The following is a 22,784-nucleotide window of genomic DNA, read 5'->3' as shown; positions in this document are numbered from 1 at the left end:
AGAAAAAAGAATAAACAGGAGTGGTGTGGAACTTTAACAAGATTTTGTTCCAGCATAAACTTCAGTAGACTAGAGCCCACTTTGTCATATGCATCTAATAGAGTATCCTTTAGTGCATGAAAGTTCATGCTGGAATAAAATGGTTTGTTTTTAAGATGCTACAAGACTCCTATTTATTTTTGGTACAGTAGAGTTGCAGTACAATTCTAAATAGGCGTGGGCTTAAGAAGGATGCGACTCAAGTATAACCCAGCTACGTCGCTGGAATTATTATCCTGTCAAAGACTAATTTTTGTTAGTGGAAGCTGCCAGGATCAAAAGAAAATATAGAAGATATATGCAGGAACTGACCATGACCATTTAAAACTGACCATGTTAAAGTTTCCTTGATAAAACTTGCTTTTTTCTCAGGGAACCTCTTGACTGAAGTCTAAATGGGAAGATCAGCGAGATAAAACCAGCCATTAATTTGCCTAATACTTTTCAAAAAACATCTAACAATTACCACATCTTGTCGTTGTGAATCCCCACAAGTTCATTATGCATTAAGTAAAAATTACCTTTACGATGTCCTGCATCTGTTTAGATTTCAATACATGACTGTTTGGCCATATTACAGGTGGTGACCGGCTGCTCCTTTACGTGGTTTTAGACTGGCTGTCACTCCTCTGCCTTTCACAGTAGCTTGATCGCAGGTGTTTCTCTCCATGCCTTGAGAGGCTTCGCCTCCTGCTGAGCAAGATGCTGTTAAAGGCACAGGACCAGGCTAGGACACTTTTACCCAAATCTGTTACCAACCGTAGCCCACCAACATAACTGCAGTTACACCGTGAGAGTGTCAAACTGTGTTCTGGATTTTGCTGACTTCCTGAATTTTTGAATTAGTATCACAAATGAAGGACAGAGAACTCAGGGAAGTTGCTATCAGAGCATGTGAGCAGAAGATCCTGTGAGCCCCTACAGTGCTTGTCGTCACAAAATATGTTTTGCCAGGGCTTTTTTTCAGTGGGAACGTGGTGGAACAGAGTTCCGGAACCTCTTGAAAATGGTCACATGGCTGGTGGCCCCGCCCCCTGATCTCCAGACAGAGGGGAGTTGAGATTGACCTCCACACCGCTCAGCGGCGTGGAGGGCAATCTCAACTCCCCTCTGTCTGGAGATCAGGGGGCGGGGCCACCAGCCATGTGACCATTTTCTCTGAGGGCAACCCACTGAGTTCCACCACCTCTTTCCCCAGAAAAAAAGCCCTGTGTTTGCCATCTCAGTTCAGATATCAGTGATCATACTACAAGATTACCCCATTTAGTGACGCTGAGAATCTGTGATGGTTGGTGACTTCAAAGTGGTAGAAGTGTGAGTGGGCAGGATGGAAACAGCTTCCCACTTTGAGGTAGTCTGTCAAAACTAGGTTTAAATTAAGCATACCAGTGAAAGAGGTTAAAGCTATTCATAATGCAATTTTCTGTGCAAACAGGAAGCTTTCGGCCATGCTGCCACAACCACCTAAATGTTAATGTCAGGGGGGAGCTGATTATTTCAGCAGGACTACTTCAGAGTAGGTGGAATGCAAACAGCACCTTTCTCTGAGACTGGTGTTATCTTATTAAATGAGCACTAAAACTAATGCCTTTGCTACATTTTAATGTGTGTATATTTCTTAAGGCTGGTTTTCTAGAAACCAGTACTTTCATAATAAAAATGATTTTGTGGCACGTAAGCATCCTTCTATTCCTTAAAAGGGGTCTTTCAAAAAGACAGCTGACCAAGATGACCAGTCAAACCCTCTGACAGCTGACAGCAAGTTTTGATCTTCAGAAATCAGCAGGTGAAGCTTTCCTCAGCGAGAAGATCAGCGGGATCGCCGGGTACAGATCAAGCAGCTATTCGACAGAGGAGAAAGGGGCCGTTTCCAGACGGCCCCCCGCCTCGCGAAACGTCGCGCGTCGTCGCGCGTCGTTGCGCAGAAAACGCGAAATATCGCGTTTTCTGCGCAACGACGCGCGACGACGCGCAACGTTTCGCGAGGCGGGGGGCCGTCTGGAAACGGCCAGGGATACTGAAAAGTTGGCAAGCCCCCCAAATTACATGCAAAATGCTAGAACTGGGCTGCAAAGGGTCTGCAAAGAGCTCTCACTTAAGTGGAGATTATTTTTAACTTTTTGTCTTTCACAGCAAATCCTGTTTAGCATTCACTGGTGTTACAAACCCAAGGCAGCAAACCTCATACTCCTCCTCAGAACAGCCATGTTAGGTAGAGGAGGCTGACTGGCCCAAGGACACCCAGTGCATTTTCATGATGAACAGTGATTTGAATCTGGATCTCCCGAGGTGTAGTTCAACTCTCTAACCGTTGCTTCGCACTGGTTGTAGCTTCCACCGTAGCAAAATGCTTTTTTCAGATTCCTTTGTTTCGAAGTCTTTTGCCAGGCACCACAGAACAAGCTTTTGCTCAAGAAAGCAAACAGGGTTATGCCCTGTGTGGCATAAGGCCCTAAGGTCTGCCTTCCACAGCAGCCAACCCGTGCAAGGGCTCTCCTAGTCTGCCTGGCTTCTGTGACTGCCAGCGGCCCAGTTGGGCTAAGTGACCCTTGCTTCAGTTTGGTTTTGTTGGGGGCTTTCTCAGGGTTGAGCTTACATTTGGGAGGGTGCCTACGGCCAGTGGCACCTGTGTTTTTCTGCCCGAGAACCTACTTGGAAACAACGGAGAGTGGCTGCGGGCACCTCCTTCAGCTGTCCAACCAGGAGTAGATCCCCTGCAAATTTGGTGAAATTTGCTTGAAAAATGTCTCCCCCCACCCCCGTCTCCTGGAAAGCTTTCCCCATAATGAGATAAATGAGATTAATATTTACCAGAGGATCTTTTTTACCTCTGCCACAGAGAGCTTCAGCTGCCCGTTTCCACACACTCTATTGAAGGGCCAGGGCATTTTTCTTCAGGCCTGTTGGCAGCCACAGATGAAACCAGAATCTTCATTGGCCTTTAAATGATAAATTGCAAAGCTGCTCCCACATTTAGATCTCAATCCCAAAGGGAGGTGAGGGGGTTTCTTTTTCCCTTTGAAATGCTAACAGCCCAGGTGTGTGGGTGTGGGCATGTTTGGGGGAATTTGCTAAACCAGCTAGAAGTGGACAAATCTGGCGTTCTTAAAACCCTTTTAAGAAAGCTGCATTCAATAGACCCATGCAATGTGGCCTTTACTGGAATATACTTGAGGCATCACTTGAAGGATTACTCATTCAGGGGGATTTTAAGAGTTCCCCTCAGAAAGTGACATGGCACTGACATGGCTAGTTCCCGGAGCAGCAGTTCCAAAGTAATCGCTTTGCTTCTAGCTTGAAAAACAGGAAGGAAACAGCAGCCTCGGTTGTCATGGCGCCCAGAAGATGATGTGAGAAATGGGCTTGCATAAAGCCCAGAAGTTTCTGCCAGGCTGCGGTAGGAGGAGAAAAACACCAGCTGTTGAACTTTGTGCGAGTGTTTAAGGCATGGGAGTTCTTTCAGGCTTTTTAAAGAAGGTGGTCACCCTAGTTTGACAGCCATGATTAATAAGGAGACTTTTCTAAATGGTAGTTTGGTCAGCGGTTGTCGTAGTTTGTTGAGCAGGAAAAGAGATCAGAACAGCTGAAAAGAATACACAGGGTGGGGGGAGCCTGGAGCCCAGGCCGAGGCCTAGAGAAAACTCTTATCTCAAATCTTTTTTCAAAGCATGAAAAGTCTGAAAGTCTTTACAGTTAAAGTCAGGCATTTAGGCTGCAGTCCTAAAAATGTTTTCCTGTGAGTAAGCCTAACTGAATAAAAGGGTGACAAGGAGGCCTTAAGATTCTGGCTTGAGAGAGTGAACCTTCCTCAGACCAGTCACGGCACTGCTGCTCACGTTCTCCTCGCCCTGCTCAAGGCAACGGAGCAAGAACGGCAAACTGGTTAGTGTTGGACCAGGGTCTGGCAGGGCCGAGGCTCATATCCACACTCTGCCGCGTTAGCTTGGCGGGTGACTGGGCCAGTCACTCGCCCTCGTCCTAACCTACCTCGCAGGGTTGTTTTTGTGAAAACAGGAGCAGAGAATGATGTTCGAGCTGCTTTGGACCCTCATTGGGGAGGAGAGCGGGGTATAAATATCTAAAAAAATGTAATAGATTTGTTCAGGAAATGAATCCAAGGTGCTTTGTCTATCCTCATAAGCTGAATTCTGAGGCAGAGAAATTCTGCCGAAATCAGCCGAGTGAGTAAAAATACTCGAGACAAATACCCAACCCAAACATCATGACAACAAACTGCATAACTTACTGTTACCAGGAATAACCAATTAATTAATTTTTTAAAAAGTAGGTATCCATATTGGTCCAAAACAAATGCCAAAAACAAAAGCCATATTATTCTTTTTATTAAGACCATCTAAGATAACACAACACAATCTGAGTCTGCCTGGTTCAGTTCCCACACTGCAGTGTTTTTTTCCGTGACCGTTTACACCAGATTTGCCACCATGAGTAGTCACTCCAGCCACTACGCAGCTTTTCTCTGGCTTTCCTAGAAGTGCTTATACCATGACCTTTTTCTAAAACCTGCTCTTTCGATAGGCATATTCTTTGCCCATGCATATTCTTTATTCTGTTTTTGGGATTCCACCCTCTCCCTCCCGACCTCCGAAGGTGCAGGCAACGGCTCATAATTCTCGTCTGAGTCACAGGATGCTTGCAACTGTGCAGGAAGTGGCTCAGAGAGAACCGAGGGAAGGGGGGGGGTCGCTCCTCCTACAGGGTCAGGTGCCCATTTAGGCAGGAAAATGGGCCTCTACGTGACTCTGGAGAAGCAGCCCCGAAAGGAGCATTTTAGAAGCTATAAAGACTCTTCCGAGAGGCAGGACTGCGTGCATGCAGAGTCCCAATGTGTGCCAGCACAGAAGAATGATAATGAAAAACTGATCTCCAGACTGCAGAGATCAGCTCCCCTGGAAAGAATGTCGGCTTTGGAGGGTGGACTGGATGGCATCGTATCTTGCCGAGGACCCTCCACTCCTCCGGCTGCACCCCCGGGAAAGAATGCTCCTGGAACATGGTCAAGTGTTTTAAGCATGTGAGTTGGGAGGATGGCAGCTTCTGCTTCTATTTCTGGAGATGGCGCTCCGCTGATCACCATTAATGTCCTAGCCATCCCAATATATTTACACCAATGGAAGACTCTCACAAGAAAACTAGTGGGGGGGGGGTTCACTGGTTCTGGGGAAACTCAAATCCTGCCTGCCGACTCACCTGGTGACCTGGGGCCAGTCATTTTCTCTCAGCCTAACCTACCTCACAGGGCTGCGAAGAGAAAAGGGGGAGGGAGAAGATAAAATCATATATCAGAATGAATTCCTTCAAAGAGGAGAGAATAAAGAAGTAATAAATTAATACATACATGTACAAATGAATTAATTGGTCACAGAAAGGATTTAATTAGTATCAGCACTCAGTCTTGTGGCCTGGCTCTATAACACAGCCTTGCATGCACGCAGCACCTAAATTATTATATAGAACCTTTTAAAAAGCAATCAACAACATAAACCAAGGGTCCCCAATCTTTTGGCACATGGGGCCGCGTTAGAGTGCCCAATACCTAAAGAAGGCCACATCTTAAATCAAAACATAACAAAATGATTAACATAATAATAATAATAATATTTAATTTATATACTGCCCTTCAGGACAACTTCACGCCCACTCAGAGCAGTTTTCAAAGTATGTCATTATTATCCCCACAACAACAAACACCCTGTGAGGTGGGTGGGGCTGAGAGAGCTCCAGAGAACTGTGACTAGCCCAAGGTCCCCCAGCTGGCTTCAAGCGGAGGAGTGGGGGATCAAACCCAGCTCTCCAGATTAGAGTCCTGTGCTCTTACCCACTACACCAAACTGGCTCTACCTATTTAGATCAACAGTAAACATTTAGAGGTCAATGAAGAAATGTTAACTTTAATGCAATCCATTTTGGAACAATATTTTACTGTCAAATCCTTTTATCTAGCTGAACTAGTCAGTGTGATTTTTGTGGCTGTTTTCTGTTAGCCAAGGCATTAATGTCCAAGTCAAGGTTTGTGACAGACACCCTTAAAGTGTCAAATAAATGTTCATCTGTAAGTCTTGACCTGCCCTGCCCTGCCCTGAATAGCCCAGGTCAACCTGATCTCATCAGATCTCAGAAGCTAAGCAGAGTTGGCCTTGGTGAGTAATTGGATGGGAGACCTCCAATGAAGACCAGGGTTGCAGAGGCAGGCAATGGCAACCCTCCTCTGTTAGTCTCTTGCCTTGAAAACCCCAGTAGGGATCGCCATAAGCCAGCTATGACTTCAGGGCACTCTCCACCACCACCAACTCTTGACCTACACTTGGGACCCACAATTTTCATCTTGGAGAAGGGTTGTTCACAGATGTATGTGGTGTCAAAGACTGGGAACATGCTGGCAGCAAATTTCTTTAGGCTGATAAATATATCAAGTAGGCCACAATAGAAATCTAACAGATTATTTTCTTTATAAATGTCTCTGAGATGATCATTGGTTTGAGAATCAATTAGTTCCATCAGAAAAAAATTACTTGCATCTTCTGGCGCTACTTCAAATGGATTCTGATACATTCTTTTTTTCTTTCCATGCTTATGGCAATAATTCCACCTGCAATAGATTCAGTGCTTTGACATCTTTCAGCATTGAATTATAAATTCCTGTTCTTCTCAAATTTTTGTTCATTGCCGCATGAGAAGTTTGAAAAGTTAGTTTCACTAACTTGCTTCACGACAACCAGGGCTTTTTTTGAGAGGGAATGCCCTAGAATGGCATTCCGGCAGCTCTGGAATCTGCACACATGATTCCTCCTTCCTTCATTCTGCTTTCTTTTCATTCCTTGGTGAGTGAGTGAGTGAGTGAGTGAGCGTGCGAGAGAGAGCGAGAGCGAGAGCGAGAGCGAGAGCGAGAGAGAGACAGCGCACAGGTTAAGCTAGTTTGAGTTCATTCTACTTTCATTTCATTCAGGGGTTTCTGTGTATGTGTGTGCTGCTTTGAGTTCATTCTGTTTTATTTTCAATCGGGGGTGGGTGGGGCTGTGTGTGTATGCGTGCTGCTTTGAGTTCATTCTGCTTTCTTATCATGGGGTGTGGGGGCTGTGTGTGTGTGTGCTGCTTTGAGTTCATCTTATTTCTTTTCATGGGGTGGGTGGGGCTGCATGTGCATGCATGTGCGTGTGCGTGTGAGGCTATGGATAACAGGCTATGGCAGATAGACCCCTGTACCATTACAACAAGAATCCAGGTTCTTGGTTAAAAGGTTTTGTTCAGGAATCAGATCATTTCCACAGATATGCCCACAGGATTACTCAGAAGCAGAGTAAGCATCTAAGCAGTAATAGCAGGTTGACAGGAATACTCGAGACATGTGAAAATCATTCTATTATAGAGCACAATTACACTTTCCCCCTCCCAACTGTAAACATAACTTTTCGCACGAGACTGCCCTGGGAGCTGCTTGCATATTTTACATATCAAATCTAGACACTAGGAAAATACAAAATTAAAGTTGAAACACAGTGATTCATGAGAATGAACAGTTACAAGATCAGAAGCTCTGGGAGCTTCAAAGCAGTTAGATAAGGCACCTGCGGCTTCAGTAGGCCTGTGAAAGCAAGGCAATTTATGGCATTGGCAATGTGACATCAAGACACAGCATTAACAATGGTTCTTAGTGACAGCTCAGCTGGGAATAATGGCATGGATGGGGTACAGATATGACAGTGTGTGTGTGTTGCTTTCATTCTTTTGTTGACTGAAGTTGACATTGTTATGGTTCCCACAGATTTTGAATGCAGATTGGCTCTGTGTTAGTTAAATATATGTTTTTGTTATTTGTATTAGTTAAAATATCAGTTATGGTTATTCCAGTTTTATGCTAGGAATGGATAGCTGTGTCCAAGTCACAGAAGGCTTTCATCAATATATTCTTCAGCATATAGGTGTTCTTATGTGTTAATAGCTGTAACTCAAATGGTTTTCCCCACCCTCAGCTGATTAACATCTCTGAAATTTTAGTAGACGTATGGGTGTTAAGGAAGTTTTTATGAATATTGTTTGTCTGGACATTGGAATATTTATGAGCATTTCACAATGTCACAACAGCTTAGCCATTGGTAAGGTAGAGCTGGCAGGCAACCAAAAAAAAGCCATTTAAGCTAAATATAAATCTAATGCAGCTAAAGTTGAGTATCTTCTTTTGAATTGCTCCAGTAAAGCAAAACCCTCCTTGAAAATTTCAAAATTCAATATTCATTAGATTAGGAATTTCAGACTGTGGAATTTTGAGAAAGAATTTTGGAATTTTTTTTCTACGCTGGCAGAGGGAATCTGTTAGAATTTAGATTTGTGAGATGGGTTTCGGATTTTTAGAGGGCCCCTCCTCCTTGCATAGTTTAAAATATGATTCCAAAGAAATGAAATGTTTGGGAAAGGGAATGGAAGATTTCACTTTTTGTACAGGATACAAAAAGAAAAAAAAACCCCTTTCTCGTAATAGTGTAATTTTCCAAGCTTACTAACATTTATCTCGTTGTAATGCATTGTGCCGGGTTCTGGGCAGTGGCGTCATTTCCGGGAAGCGGCATCACTTCTGGGAAGCAGCATCACACATTTCCGGGAGCACGTGCGTGCTTTGCGTGCACACATGTGGTAATAGAGAGTTCCACCACCTCTTTTCCCAGAAAAAAAGCCCCGACAACAATGTTTAGTTCTGCTTCAAAAGCTTTCAGTTCAGGATTCATGTCACACACAAACTTTCCTTTCCTCTGCAACCTTAGATTCAATGTGTTCAGACGCTCCGTGATATCAGTTAAGAAAACCAAATTAAAAATGGTTGAAAGATCTCACTACACAAGAATTAAAAGACTCTCACTACACAAGACTTGCTGATGAATGAGGCAGTGAAATTGCATGGGAAGTGTATCGTTAAATTTCAATATCTCTTAATCGATTGTTGCAGCAAGTATCCTACACAGTTTCTGCCTTGACAATCAGTGATACACGAAGGTCTTCTCCTAGTTCTTCCAAACGGTGATTGTAGATGCAGATAAACTGACACGACTAATACAAGATACCTTATCAGGGCACATTTCCTCCACTGCTATAACCACACACTTTTTAACAAATTCACCTTCAATGAATGGCCTACCATTCTCATTAATACATTTAGCAACATGACAGCTGGCCCTCACAGTAGACAGGTTCTCCTCAACACGTTTTCTAAAACTATTTTGCTGCAAAAACATTGATTTTTAAAGAGAATTTATCTTGTTCACTTGCGCCTCTCCTTGATATATTGAGTAGCTCTTGTGACAGGGTTCAAAGTGCCTTTTAACATTTTATTCCTTTAATACGGAGACAAATTTGAGATATATCAGGCCGACTGCTTTATCCTTTTTTAAAACAAAGAAGTACTCAGTAGTCCACTTGTCATTAAAGACACGGTTCTCATCTGCCATTTTTTGTTTCTTTGAAACAGCACTTCCATCTTCTTACAGAATTTTTAGCAGAGCAGCAGTTGCAAAGTTTCAATATTATCCTTGAATAAACAAAAATATGAGAAGAATAGTATTAGGGGTCTAACTCTTCCCTTTCCCATCAAGTCCACCCACTCTAGCTGCTATTAGCTGAGGATTTTCATTTCAGTCATGGCTCTACTCTTCTCGGGAGCATTGGGCCATATGCACAGGCTAGGTAGAATTTTTAAAAAATGGGTTATGAATCTGACCTACCAGATGGCATAGTTGCAATCCTAAATACATTAAATGCTTTGTAGGGATGCCAGATCCCCTGCCCCCACCTACCTGGCCAGCGGGGGGGGCGCACCTTCCAAGCGCGCCCCCCTGCGGTGCTGTGCACTCCCACACACAGCAGCCACCAGGATTGGGCCTGTTTTGGCCCGGATCGGGGCTACTGCGGAGCACGGGAGTGCTCCTGCGCTCCGCAGGGGCCCAAAACGGGCCCGATCTGCGTCAAAACGGGCCCGATCTGTGCCAAAACGGGCACAGATCAGGCCCATTTTGGAGCGGATCGGGCCTGTTTTGGGCTGCTGCAAAGTGCAGGAGCGTTCCTGTGCTCCACAGCAGCCCCCAACGGCGCGATCCAGGGGCTGTGTGATGACGTCATCAAGCTTGCAGGAGCACGCACCCCCCCCTCAGGTAAGAGCCAGGCCCCAATCTCCCGCTGGGAGACAGAGGGGGCCTGGCCACCCTAATGCTTTGAGAGTTATTTCTTAATAAACATACTGCCCTGAGGTTCAAAACTACACATACTAATACTTTGGGGCCCCCAAAAAGGGACAGATAGAGAAAAACGGTGAATAAAAGGACAGCCTCCCACTTGGGGCAGAAGACATGCCATTAAGTTGCTTTCAAATGATATGCAGGGTGCGCGCGCGCACACACACACACACATCACTGCCTGCCAGCCAAGCCTCAGTCATGAGAAGCATAACGGCAGCTGGGCAGAAGGGAATTTGGCTGGAGGAAGATGTGGGAAGGGGGATCCCATAAGCTTCCCTGCTAAGGCAGTCCTCCTTCCTGCCCAGTCCGAGGGGCCACTTCCCGGCTCTGGCAATCACAGATTGCATGAGAAGACCCCCGGCTAGAGTGGGTGGAGGAGGAGGAGCAGAAGCAAGCACGGCAAAAGGCAGAGCAACCAGCTCTTGCGGAAGGAAGACGGCCTCACCTGCAGCAGCAACCATGGAAGAGCCTTCGGGGGTGGAGCCTCTAGGAATGTTCAGTATGCAAAACACTCTGCATACTGGTTTTTGCAAAAAATTTTTTTGCAAAAATACCAGCCCTTTTACTGTTTGCAAAAGACATCATCTGTACCCATTCACACAGCTGCCTTACCTCCCTTACACACACACATATAGCCTTCAACACGGTAATGCATGGAGAGGGGTGAGTGAAAAAGCTGAGTGGTGCAGGCAGCTGAGCTTCGCTAGCTAGCAAAGCACCCCCCGAACAGCTAGTATGGAGGATAAGGCCAAGAGGGGGCTGGCAGAGGGAGCCACGGAGACCAGAAGAAACAACGTTGCTGTTGCGTTTTTGGCAAGAAAGGGACAGGAAGAACAGCAGTAGGCAATGCCACCTGAGGCAGGGAAAATAGGGTGGGTCTGAGGGAAAATGCCTTGAGGGCGATAGCAGCGAACAAGCAGGCTGGAGGGCCACACAGAAAGAGAACTGGGCCTGCGTGCGGCAAGCTGGGCACCCCGACTGCTCTCTCTCTCTCTCTCTCTCTCTCACACACACACAGATTATTATCCAATGGAGCAACAAATCAGAGTTACCCATGTGTATAAAAGATGTATATGACTTATTATAAGGAAGTGAGTTTGTAACAATCTTTAAGAAAAACCAAAGAAGCGACAAGAGCGTTCACCAGATAAAGCCTTTTTCCAGCCTAAAACTGAAGTGGTGGAAAAACCTTCATCTACCAGACAGCCAGCTCTTGAACACCCAGAAAAACGTTGATATCCTTTTCAGCTGGATAAGCCGGGACTGAGTTCCGACCTTAGAAGACCAGGTGGCCGGACCAGAACTCTCTTGGCCGTTATGGCAACGCAAGATGTTTTCCCCTCAAAAACACGTCTTGCAGCTTAATATCCGTCTTATGGCATCATGGCCTCCCGTTACAACATTTGGAAGTGGGATGTTGGCAAGTTAAACGTGTGCTGCCGGTACGGTTTTAGGGAATATAGTAGAACTCTTCATATTGGACGCTTGCCACTTGCCATTTCCCAATAGCAGCACAGGGGCGCAAGTATAGTCTCTGCACTGTACTTATTCGTTTCTGTAAATTGTTAGGGAATTAATAAATCTATTTTCCTTCAATACTTGTGTGTTTATTGCCCTTTGGCAACACAAAGGCTCTTGCAGTTTTATTGATTTGTGCATGCTGTTTTTTAAAGTAAACACGTCTTAAAAATAGCACCCCACTCACGGAACGCTGGCGGCTCTTTTGTGCGATTTCTGATGTCACTGTTTTCAAAATGGAGGCAGGCAGCTAAAATTTCCGTTTTTGTGGTGCCATCTTCAGGCTAGAAAAGCCCCGTGGCGCAGAGTGGTAAGCGGCAGCACTGCAGCTCAAGCTCTTCTCACGACCTGAGTTTGATCCTGGCGGGCGCTGGGTTCAGTTAGCCGGCTCAAGGTTAACTTAGGCTTCCATCCTTCTGAGGTTGGTAAATGAGTACCCAGGTTCCTGGGGGCAAAATGTAGATGACTGGGGAAGAGAGAGAGAGAGAAGGCACAGGAACAACCCAGGCTGATTCTCTGTTATGTTGGCAATTCTATTTCTGAGCAATACTAAACTTTTAAAAAAAGAAATTAACTTGTGTGTTAAGATCAGAAAAAAGAAGAGTGTCACACTCTACCTGTGAAGGAAAGTTAAACCTCAAAAAAGATCTGATTTTGTTTGTGGTAAGATTGTAGGAAGATTGTTCCCTGCAAATAAGAGCCAAGCTGAACATTTGTTAAAAGCATTTAAAGGTTGGGGGTGGACTAACCTGATGGACACCAGTCGAGGATGTTTTGGTTACTGGCTGTTCATTTAAATTTAATTTGAAAGTTTTTAGTATAAGCTGCTTTGTGTCCCAGTGGGGGAAAAATGCAGGCTAAGAAATAATCTGAAACTAACCCAGAAACCTTTGTACAGTCATTTAATCATACACTAACAGTACAATCCTAAACAGAGTTACTCCAGTCTAATCCCATTGAAACCAATGGGTTTAGACTGGAGTAACTCTGTTTAGGATTGCACTGTAAATGTGTACTTTTCATTCTGTAGAATTTTGTTTCAGTAGGCTTAGGAGAAACTTCAGGTACGTGTAATAGTAAAGAGTGACAGAGTATTCTAAGTATAGTATGTGAATAACTTTATTTTCATCTGCAAAATGATGTGTGTGAGGGTTCTATGCAAAGATAAAGCTTATCCAATCCTAAACATTTTTCAAAACCAAGCTCCATTAAGTTCAATGGGTCTCTGCAGTAAACATGTTTGCATGATTGCAAACATAAGATTAATAAAGTGTATTAAAACAAATGCAAGAAAATACAATTACAGAAGTGTGCAAAACAGAAGAAGAAAATAATAACCAGCTAAATAACTCTCCTAGTAACACTGTAAAGGTTTTCAGTGCGAAACGAAATGTTACCTTTCATCTAGAATCTGGGAATCCAGGCAACGCCTCAAAGTCCAAAATCTGGAGGACAAAAGCAAAATCATGTGCAACTACAGCCTTCCACCCACCACCACAGCCAACAAGCACAGCAGCCAAGGAGGATGCGACTAAAAGCAAAGTTGTATCTAGAATGAGGGTTCAAGATTTAAGGCTACCTGCCTGCAGTGTGGACCGAACAGCTTGGCCAACCAGTGAAGGGCTCAGCTTGTGTTAACACAGCCCTGCAGAGCGCACGCCTGCGTAAGTCAGAGCAAATCACTTTGCTGCCAGGCCGCTATGCATGAATGAGATGGAACCGGATTGCAAAAACCCTCTTCCAGGTTCTGTCCTTGGGGCTGTTCCGATATGCACCTGCGGCCAGTTCCATCTCTTTCTCATTTACCTGGGAACTTCCCAATTGCACTTTCCCAGAGGAAAAGGCTTTCTTTGCTTCTAACTAGGTGGAAAAGCCTGGACTAATGTTTGCATAGGCCAAGAAAATGCCCAGGCAGAGTCAGTTTCTTGACAGGGAACATGTACATTCTGGGTCAATAAAAGTTGTATATTCACGTCTGGCTGATAGGAACAAAATAAGTAAGACAAGTAATTGGACCAATGAGTATTGTGGTACTTGAAAGACCAATGAATGGGACAAAGTGGTTCCTGGCTCATGGATGCTTTTGCTGAAATACATTAAAAAGTCTTTAAGTTGCCACAAGAGTTTTTTTTAGTTTGCAGTAGAATAGACTAATATGGCAAACTCTCTGGGTCACAAGCTGTGCAGTTAGTTTCAGGTGGGTAGCCATGTTGGTCAGCAGTCGAACAGAAAGACGTGAGAGTTCAGCAGACCCTGAAAGACCTGCAAGATTTCCTGGGCATGAGCGGTTGAGAGCCCAAACCCCCTTCACGAGAGACAGCTGTCGTACTCTGCACTGGGTTAGGATCTTTAATCCCCCTGTTCTGAATGAAGGCAGTAAATAAATGTGAGAAATAAACCGATCTTAGGAGGTACGGTTGCTGCTTTTTAATGGTTCGATTCCTCAGGCTGGTGGTAGCGGAAAGTGCCGTCAAGTCATAGCTGACTTCTGGAGATCCCTGCTCAAGTTTTCAAGGCAAGAGATGAACAGAGGTGGTTTGCCATTGCCTGCCTCTGCAACTCTGGTCTTCTTTGGAGGTCTCTCGTCCAGCAACTAACATGGCTGACCCTGCTTAGCTTCTGAGATCCAGCTTACCAGGGTTATAGACAGAAATTAATCAGGTAAAACTTATTTCCACGCCAGAAAAAAAACCCCTCCCAAACCTCTGCATGTTTGACTGCTGTTGTACAGCACAGAAACCCCAGCCAGTTGTTGATCCCCTTTTGGGGTTAAGTATCTTCTTTCCTGTTTGATTTAACACCAGAGGTATCTCTGTACATTTATCAGCAGTGTGATTATCGGCTGGGGAGAGGGGGGAAGGGGGGGGTAGGAGACCTTACTAAGGAGTTCAAGTGAACTTTATGCTGCTTCTGAGTAGTAATGCCAAGCTAGTTTTACACAGACCCTCAGATGGCAGAGTAGGACAGTGTTCGACTAGGATCTAAGAGACGCCGTTCAAATCCATACTGTGCCACGGAAGTTTGCTGAACCCCCTTGGGCTGGTAGCAAACTATTGCTCCGCTATGACACGTATTTACTCCGATATTTATTCCAGCTTCTCCAGTCAGGCTGGGGCCCCCACGCGATTTCCATCCTTTTCTTTTTCTTGGTTTTTCTGAAGGCTCTCTTTCACCTGCTGTAGTCAATACTAATTTACTCTGCAACAGCCTGCCCTGTGGTATTGTTAATAAATCAATCACAACGTCTCTTTTCTTTTTTTCTTAAGAAGTTTAATTTCATAGTATGTCTGGCTAAGTTTATTATAGAGTAGATGCAATATTGACTGCATCCTGCAACATTAACTGTCCAGAGAGAAAGACCATCTGTGCACACTCCTAAAAAACATTTTTAAAAAATCCCCCCCAAACCTGTGTCAGTAAATACATACTAGTCCTGTTAAATGGAAACAGTTGGATCCTTTTTGCTCAATGTCAGTTGCTTAAAAGGCGTCTGTGAAGTGTAATCTAATCAACACAAACAAAAGCTGGGAGGGGTCTTACCTCAACTCCTATCAACTCAGTGATTATCTACCATTCTGCATGACTCTAACGCCTCTGGGGCTAGAATTAGCACATTCTGCCAGGGCTCCTCTTATCTTTTAACAGTTACTCAAAAGCTGATGTCTCATCATTCGATCTTCATACTGAAGAAAGACTTACTTGATAAACTTATGTATTGGATGAGAAAAAAATGCAATTCTAGATTGGATTATTACACTTTTCACAAAAACATTGTTCTTTAACTGCCATGTGAAGAACCAGGAATCCAAAGGTGAAACTAATGAGTGATGGAAATTGGAAAAAAGTGCTGCATGCTCTACCGCTGACTGATCTTTTGTGCGCATAATTATGTGTCCCAGTAGCAAACAGAAACTTTTGAAAAGCATAATAACAAAATCTCTTCTCCAAAAGGTGGACTTGCTACTTTGATGGGTGAAAGAGCTCTCCCATACCACTTATATTCCAGTCAAGATGGTTAAAAGTCAGGTTTGTTTTTTCAATGCAGTTTATTGATAACATGTGAATTCTGAGGACCACTGAGGTATCATGACTCTACTACCCCTTAACTAGGACTGAGTATTAACCCCTTCTGCACAGGCCAATTTCACTGGTTCAGTTCTCATACTGCAGCGTAGTTTTTTTGTGACCATCTGCACCTGATTTTCTGCCGCAAGTAGTCACTCTGGCTACTGTGTGTGGCTTTTCCGCAGCTTTTCTGGGACTGCTTATACTGCAACTTTTAAAAAGAATCCCATTTTCCAGTCAGCTGTTTCCCCGTGCATACTCTTTATCCCGTCTTTTGGCATTCTACCCTTTTCTGCCCCCCTCCCAGCCTCTGCCAGCCCGCTTCATTGTGATTGGTCACTCTTGTCTATCCAGCCCACCCCCTCCTTCTCTTTTCCATTCCTCCCCCTCCCCTCTTTCCTCTCCCTTTTCCTTTCCACTTGTTTAAATTTTTTTTAAAAAAAATCTAGCATAGGATTGATGCACCGATGGGTTGAGAGGGAGAAATCTAGGAAATAGATTGGTCCAGCATTCCGGTGATGCTCTGATTCATTGAGAGTGCAAAAAAAAAGTAAAAAAGGGCTGGCTGGGCACTGTGATGTCTCTGATGATGGCATCAGTGACACAAGGTCCAGCACTCACCAATCCCGACGCATTTTGACACAGTACAGACTCAAAGGAAGGGCACCACACTGACCAAGCATGGCAAGTATTAAAGGGCCTAGACAAGCCTGTTTTATGCCTTTCGACTTGACTTCTGGGATAAAGGAGTTATATCTTTGGAGCAGAAGGGGCTATTGACTAGGACGGGGAAGACCTGAATCTAAAGCCACATTGACACTTAGTGGGTGACCTTAGGCCAGTCACTCTCAGCCTAGTCTACATCACAGGCTTGTTGTTATGAGAATAATATGGAAGAAGAAAGAACATTGTAAGCCGCTTTGGGTACCCAAGGGAGAGAGAAGCGGGGTACGGTAAAATGGAAGAGGGGAAAACACTGCCCCGAGCTTCCTTAAAGGAAAGGCAGGATAAGAATGCCCAAAATACATACAAGTTCTCTAGATCATGGACTAAGGTATAGTGTTACACATACAGCCTAAATATCAGTTTGCCAACTTCCGAGCAGCAGAACTGGGCCTTGATGTGCTGGCTGTATTTTGGGGTTGGCACGTGTGTAGATGTTTCAGGATCAATGGTTTAACTGTGTTACTTTTTTGCCGTTTTACCTTAGTTTGCTGGCCTGCTCCTGTTCCTTCCCTAATTCAGCTAGTGATAAACCTTCTCCTTTCTGGGGATGCCTGGAGAAAAAGAAGTCCTGTCGTTTTAACAGAGGCTTAATAGGATGCTATTGACCAGTCAAAGCTATTGACCTCCATGCCGTGAAAAGCTCCAGCTGTCCATTTTCACACATTATGCTTCCATTAAATGGACAGGTCATATTTTGCGAGGACTGTTGGCAACCTGGCTAGTTATTTCTATGCCATGGAAGCGTCAGCAGCTTCATCCGATGAATCAGATGAGTAACTAATTTCAATTTACATGAAATACTTGAACAAAGTGCAGGACTTGAGACTGGTGGCACTTTAGAGACCAGCAAGATTTTCAGGTCTGTATCTGAAGAATGTTTTGACTCTCAAAAGATTATACCCTGAAAATCTTGCTGGTCTCTAAATTTCCACTGGACTCAAACCCTTGTTCTACTGCAGACCAACCTAGTTATTTACTTGAATTGTGAGTTAATACAGAGTACGTGTTACACTGAAGTGTTATTGAAATCCTTGTTGGGTATGATCTTCAGTGTGTAAAATGAAAAAGAAAAACAAGTGTCAGCGGTTGCCTTTGTGAGACAGAGAGGTCTGTCCAGAGAATATGGCAGTCCTATTGGGTTGGTATGATGAAGATATGATGTGTTATGACATAACAATGGTGGTGTTGATATGTACGGAAAGTCCTCACTAAACTACAGACCGTATCTTGGGTAATCACAGTGAGGAACCGCATACTCTGGGCTCTGGATTCATGGTAGATCCTAGTTCTGCCTAGTGCAAACGCAACCGGTTGGTGAATGTGAGGGTGGATATACTAACGGAAACAGCCTAACCACACAGCTGTTTTTCTTTCTGCCCCGGAAACACCTGCCAAAAACTGTGTTCACTTGAACGTCCTGTAGAAAAAAAGAGATTATTTCTCCTTCTGCTAAATTAGTTTTAAAACTAGTACGTGGTTGATTTCAATCAAATTTCCCAAACAGATCTTTTCTATGGCAAGCGCGCAGTTTGTCTGATACACCGCCCGATTTTCTAAGTGAAGATTTACTCACACACCTGGCGGGACTATTAGTCTGTATCCTCTTTACTCGAGTAAACTTGAGCACCGCGGTCCCCAAGGGGGCACAGTCAGAAATCAGCCACGTTCAGCCGAAATCAGACTTGTCCCCTAGAACCAGGCAGGCGGCCGCGGCCCTCGGCCGTTTCCGCAGGGCTGCGCGGGAACCGCTCGACGGCGGCCGCTCGGGCGCGTCCGAGCAGCGGGGAGGGTTCGCGGGGCACAGGCCGCCCTGCTTCGCCCGCCGGTTCAGGCCCGGGGATTCGCCCCGTCGGGAGATCCGTCCGGAGCGAAGCGAAGCCAGAGCCTGCTCCGGAGGGCCGCCGCCGCCGCCGGGCCCGGAGCCCAGCCCAGCCCAGCCCAGCCCCGCGCCGGTCCCCTCGCCGCCGCCCGCCGCCTCTCCGGCCGGCCCGCGGGGCAGCGCCGCCGCTGCTTTGCTCTTCCTTGAAGCGGAGCTCCCTCGGGGCGGATCTCGGCCGCGAGCGGCGTTGGGTTTGGCAGTCGCGGCGGCCCTCCAGACCCTGTTGGGGGGGGGGGCACAGAAGCTCACGGGGGGGGCAGGGGGCGTGGCTCTCGGGCGTGGCTCTCGCGGGCGCCAGAAGGCCTCACACGAGGCCGGCCGGCCGCCCCGCCTTCGCACCTCGCACCGCCCATTTCGGCCCTCAGAAGGCCCCGCCCGGGGCGAGAAAGGGCCCTCCCGGCCAATCAGAGAGAAGGGCCGCCGGGCCCGCCGCAGCTAATGGCTGCCCGCGGCCGGCGCAGGCGCTATAAAGGGCGCCCTGGCCGCACGCGCTGTGCTCTTCCGCCGCCATCTTCTTCGCTCTCGCCTTCCCGACGTCGAGAATGAGGCGCACCGGCAGCGGCAGCGGCAGCGGCAGCGACGGCGACGGCGCCCCCCTCCGGCAGCTGCTGGCGCTGCTGTCGCGGGAGCCGGACCTGGGGCCGCGGCTGGGCGGGCCGCTCGGGCGGGCCGGCCTCGGGGGCGCGGAGGGCGGCGCGGCTTCCCCGGCGGAGGCGGCCCCTCCTGGGGGAGCTGCGGGAGCACAGCCCGGCGCCGCGCGCGGTGAGTTCGGGCCTGGGGGGCGGGGGAGGGTCTTTGGGCGGCCCGGCCCGGGCGGCGCCTTCGCAGCCCCCTGCGAGCCCTCGGGGCGCCCCAGGGGCGAGGAGGGCCCGGCCGCGGCTCCGGCCCCAGCTGGCGCCCCCTCTGCCCCGGTCCTCCTCCCCGCAGGGGGCCGCGTCGAGCTCCGGGGGGGGGGCGGGGGCGGGGGCGGACGCCGCGCGTGGGAAAGGCCCCGGCGGAGGCGCGAGGAGCCCTTTGCCGATCCAGACCCGGCTGCAGAGAGGGGGCCGGGGAGGGGGGAGCCCGCCTGAGCCGCTGCAGGGGCCCCTCCGGGTGCCGCCGGGACGGGGAAGGGCGCTGCGGCCCACGGGAGCTCAGGCCCCCCCCCGCTCGGCGGGGCTCCTGCAACTCCCGGTCGAGGCACGTGCGCCGCGCCGTTGCTGTTGGGCTCCAGGCGCGGATCCCTTTCGACCACCCCCGCTGCCTCTTCGGTGCTTTCAGGGCCTGAAGAGGGGCACGAAATTGGGCCGAGCGGCCAAGGAACCCGCCCAGTTCTTACTTAATATTGCTAAATGAGGGTTCGGAAGACACTCTGGACTATTAAACTCCACGGTCTTCTTGGGCACCAGCGCCTTGCTTTTGGGGAGCGGGTTCAGGCCTCCTGGGGACCTCGTGGGTGGGTCGTAGTGTTTTAAACTAGTACCCCTGTTTGATGGTTTGCCAAGCGTTCAGTGCAGACGGCTCATCTTGGTGACGGGAGCGTTTTCACTTCAACCTCTCCCCCAATCCCGTAGTGCGCCCGTCCCCCAGTAAATGAATTCTGAGTCTGCATAGATCAGTTCCTGGCTGTGTTTCAGTTTCCACCCTCACCCCACGTTCACACACCCTTCGTGGTCATCGCTTCCCTCTTTCCCATAGAGCAACTACTCCAAGGCTTGTACATCTCACTTTTTATTGCTGCCTGTGAGCTATGGCTGACTGACTGTTTTATTTCCTTCATCCCAGATTTTCCTCCTTGTCGAAGCCAAGCCAGTCTCCGTTTTGGCCGTGGGCCTCTGGAAGTGCTGAGATCTGTGGAGCGTTCAGGGCACCCCAGGATTTGGAAGGTGTACAGAGCAGGACTGAGTCGGTTTGTGGCCTTCCGAGAAGAAGCAGGGCTGCCGTCCGCTTGGCCTGTTCCGAGGGATCAGGTCATAGGCTTCTTGGTGGCTATGGATTCCCAGCGCCTGTCTTCAGTCAAGATGCTTGCGTACTTGGCAGGACTTTCGTATATTTCCCGGATGTTTCATTTCCCAGATCCCCTTCAAGATTTCCTTGTTTCTCGCATGGTGATTGGCTTGCACAGGCGGGGAGACATTCAGCGGCACGGCTGTACTCCTCTCTCCATAGAGACGCTCCGATGCCTGGTTGGAGGAGTGGAGCGCATATGCACCACTTTCTACAACCGTATTTTGTTCCGAGCAGTGTTTATATCGGCATGGTTTGCAGCACTGAGGCCAGAGGAGGTGGTAGCTGAAGACGGTGCTTCTCTAGATCCAGGACTGCTGAATCTAAGCGACTTTCAATTCTCAGAGGACACTGTTGACATTCAGCTGCGTGTATTAGGAGTTGGCCCGGAGAGATTTGCATTTCGTTTGAGTCGGGCCAAGGAGCCGTGGCTGTGTCCTGTTCTGGCGCTTTCCAATTATTTGGCGGCAAGACCACGCAGAGAAGGACCTTTCTTCATTCATGGCAATGGACAGCCCCTGACCAAGGGACAGTTCTTGGCTGTCTTTGACCCTATCCTGAGGCTTCTTGGGCTTCTTCCCCAACACTTCAGCCTATGTTCTTTTGGGCTGGGGGCTATCATAACTGCAGTGAAGTATAGATTTCCCAAGGAACTGATTCTGCGTTTGGCAAGGTGGCCAAACAGAGGCAATTTATAAATTCCAGAGACTGAAATAACTTTTATTTAGTTTTGCTGCTTGCCCGAAGAAAGCAGTTTTGTAGAAGTATTTTATTGTACTGGCTTTCCTATGTTATACATTTAGTAAGTTGTGTGGCTGATGAACATAGATTTACTTGTGTAATTATGGGATAGGATACAGAGCAGTGTATAGGGGTCATCTCTTTTCTGCATTGTGTCTCTTTCCTCCCCCGTTTTTCCATTTACTGTAGCATTTTTTTCATATTATTTTTACTAGATGGTGGTTTTACCTTCTTTTGCATTTAGTGATTTTAGCTGTGCAACTTTGGGGTTAATAAGCCTTTTTAAATTCGTGGCATGACCTTGTATTATTCTGGAGTGAGACTAAACAAAGTATTCCATAAATTAGTTACTGACACAACACAGTAAAGGTTAGTCAAATTGATTAATTGAAAAAAGGTCAATATTCTCATTCTATCTTAAAAGTCCTTTCAGGCCTAAATCAAAGTAGATGGGGGGAGGGGGCAGGGAAGATGTATTGTCCCTAATAATTGCTTTCAAGGGATTTTCTCCTTTTGTTAAATTTAAATTATGATTATATGCTAAGTGTGTTGTATGGTTTATGTACTACTTGTTTATTGATTTATATGCAGTTTTTTTGAAAATTTGTATATTTTTATTATCTTGGGAAAACAAATAAAGCTTGTTTTTTTGAGAAAAAAGTTTAGTTGGTTTCATTTCTACCACGTGTATTGTATTTTTATCCCACCCCTTCCTCGGAGCAGCACATGACTGTTCTTACTCCATTTTGTCTTTCTTAACGTCACTGTAAGTTGGTTAGGCAGGGCAGTTCTAGAGCAAGCGGCAAGCCCATATCCATCATATGTTATGTGACTGCTAAGACGTGTGTCTTGGTTTGCCCCCATAACATCACATACTATAGCAGTGGCAGGGAAAAAAAGGTGGTTCGAATGCTGCTCGCCTCACCCCGCCCGTCTTTTCTGTGATGTACTGCAAGTTGCAGGACATGCCTAATGTGTCAGTAGTAAATACTTAAAAGTAGCTCTCAGGCAGATCAAATACAAATTTATATCGGCTTTATGCTTAACTGGCCTCCCTCAAAGGCTCGTGGGAATTGTAGTTTAGAATGGTATTGATAATTTTGTACATACTACATAACCCTCAGCCCTATAAACTGCGGATCTTTGAAAAGAAGAAATGCCTGTAGCTATCCGATACGAGCCTTAATAATTCATGCGCACCCCTTCCCTAACTCGGTTTAACAGTTTCATTGAAACCCATTCTCCTAAAGATCCTAAAAGGCACCCGTGCAGAGTTTATGACGTTCTTCTGCAGCTTCCCTGCTTCTTGCTTTACTGCTCTAGCAGAAACGTAACCACTGTGGACTGGCAAGAGTTCTTGTGCGACAGCTTCATTGTGATCGTCCTTCATCTTATCACTCAGGCAGTAACTCAGGTAACCAGTTACGTAAGGGCTCTGCTTGACAGACCAAGAGGGTGCCTGACAACTGTTGCCACTTCTATGCACAGTCGAGGCACCTTTTAACCGCAGCACTTCATTTCCCTGTCCGGGTGCTTTTCTCCTGGATATTTTTCTTCATAAAGCTGTTTGAAAATTCTTTTCACCAAGG

Source organism: Eublepharis macularius, chromosome 10 (genome assembly GCF_028583425.1).
Source record: "Eublepharis macularius isolate TG4126 chromosome 10, MPM_Emac_v1.0, whole genome shotgun sequence".
In the NCBI taxonomy this organism is placed as follows: domain Eukaryota; kingdom Metazoa; phylum Chordata; class Lepidosauria; order Squamata; family Eublepharidae; genus Eublepharis; species Eublepharis macularius.
This window is presented reverse-complemented; position numbering follows the sequence as displayed.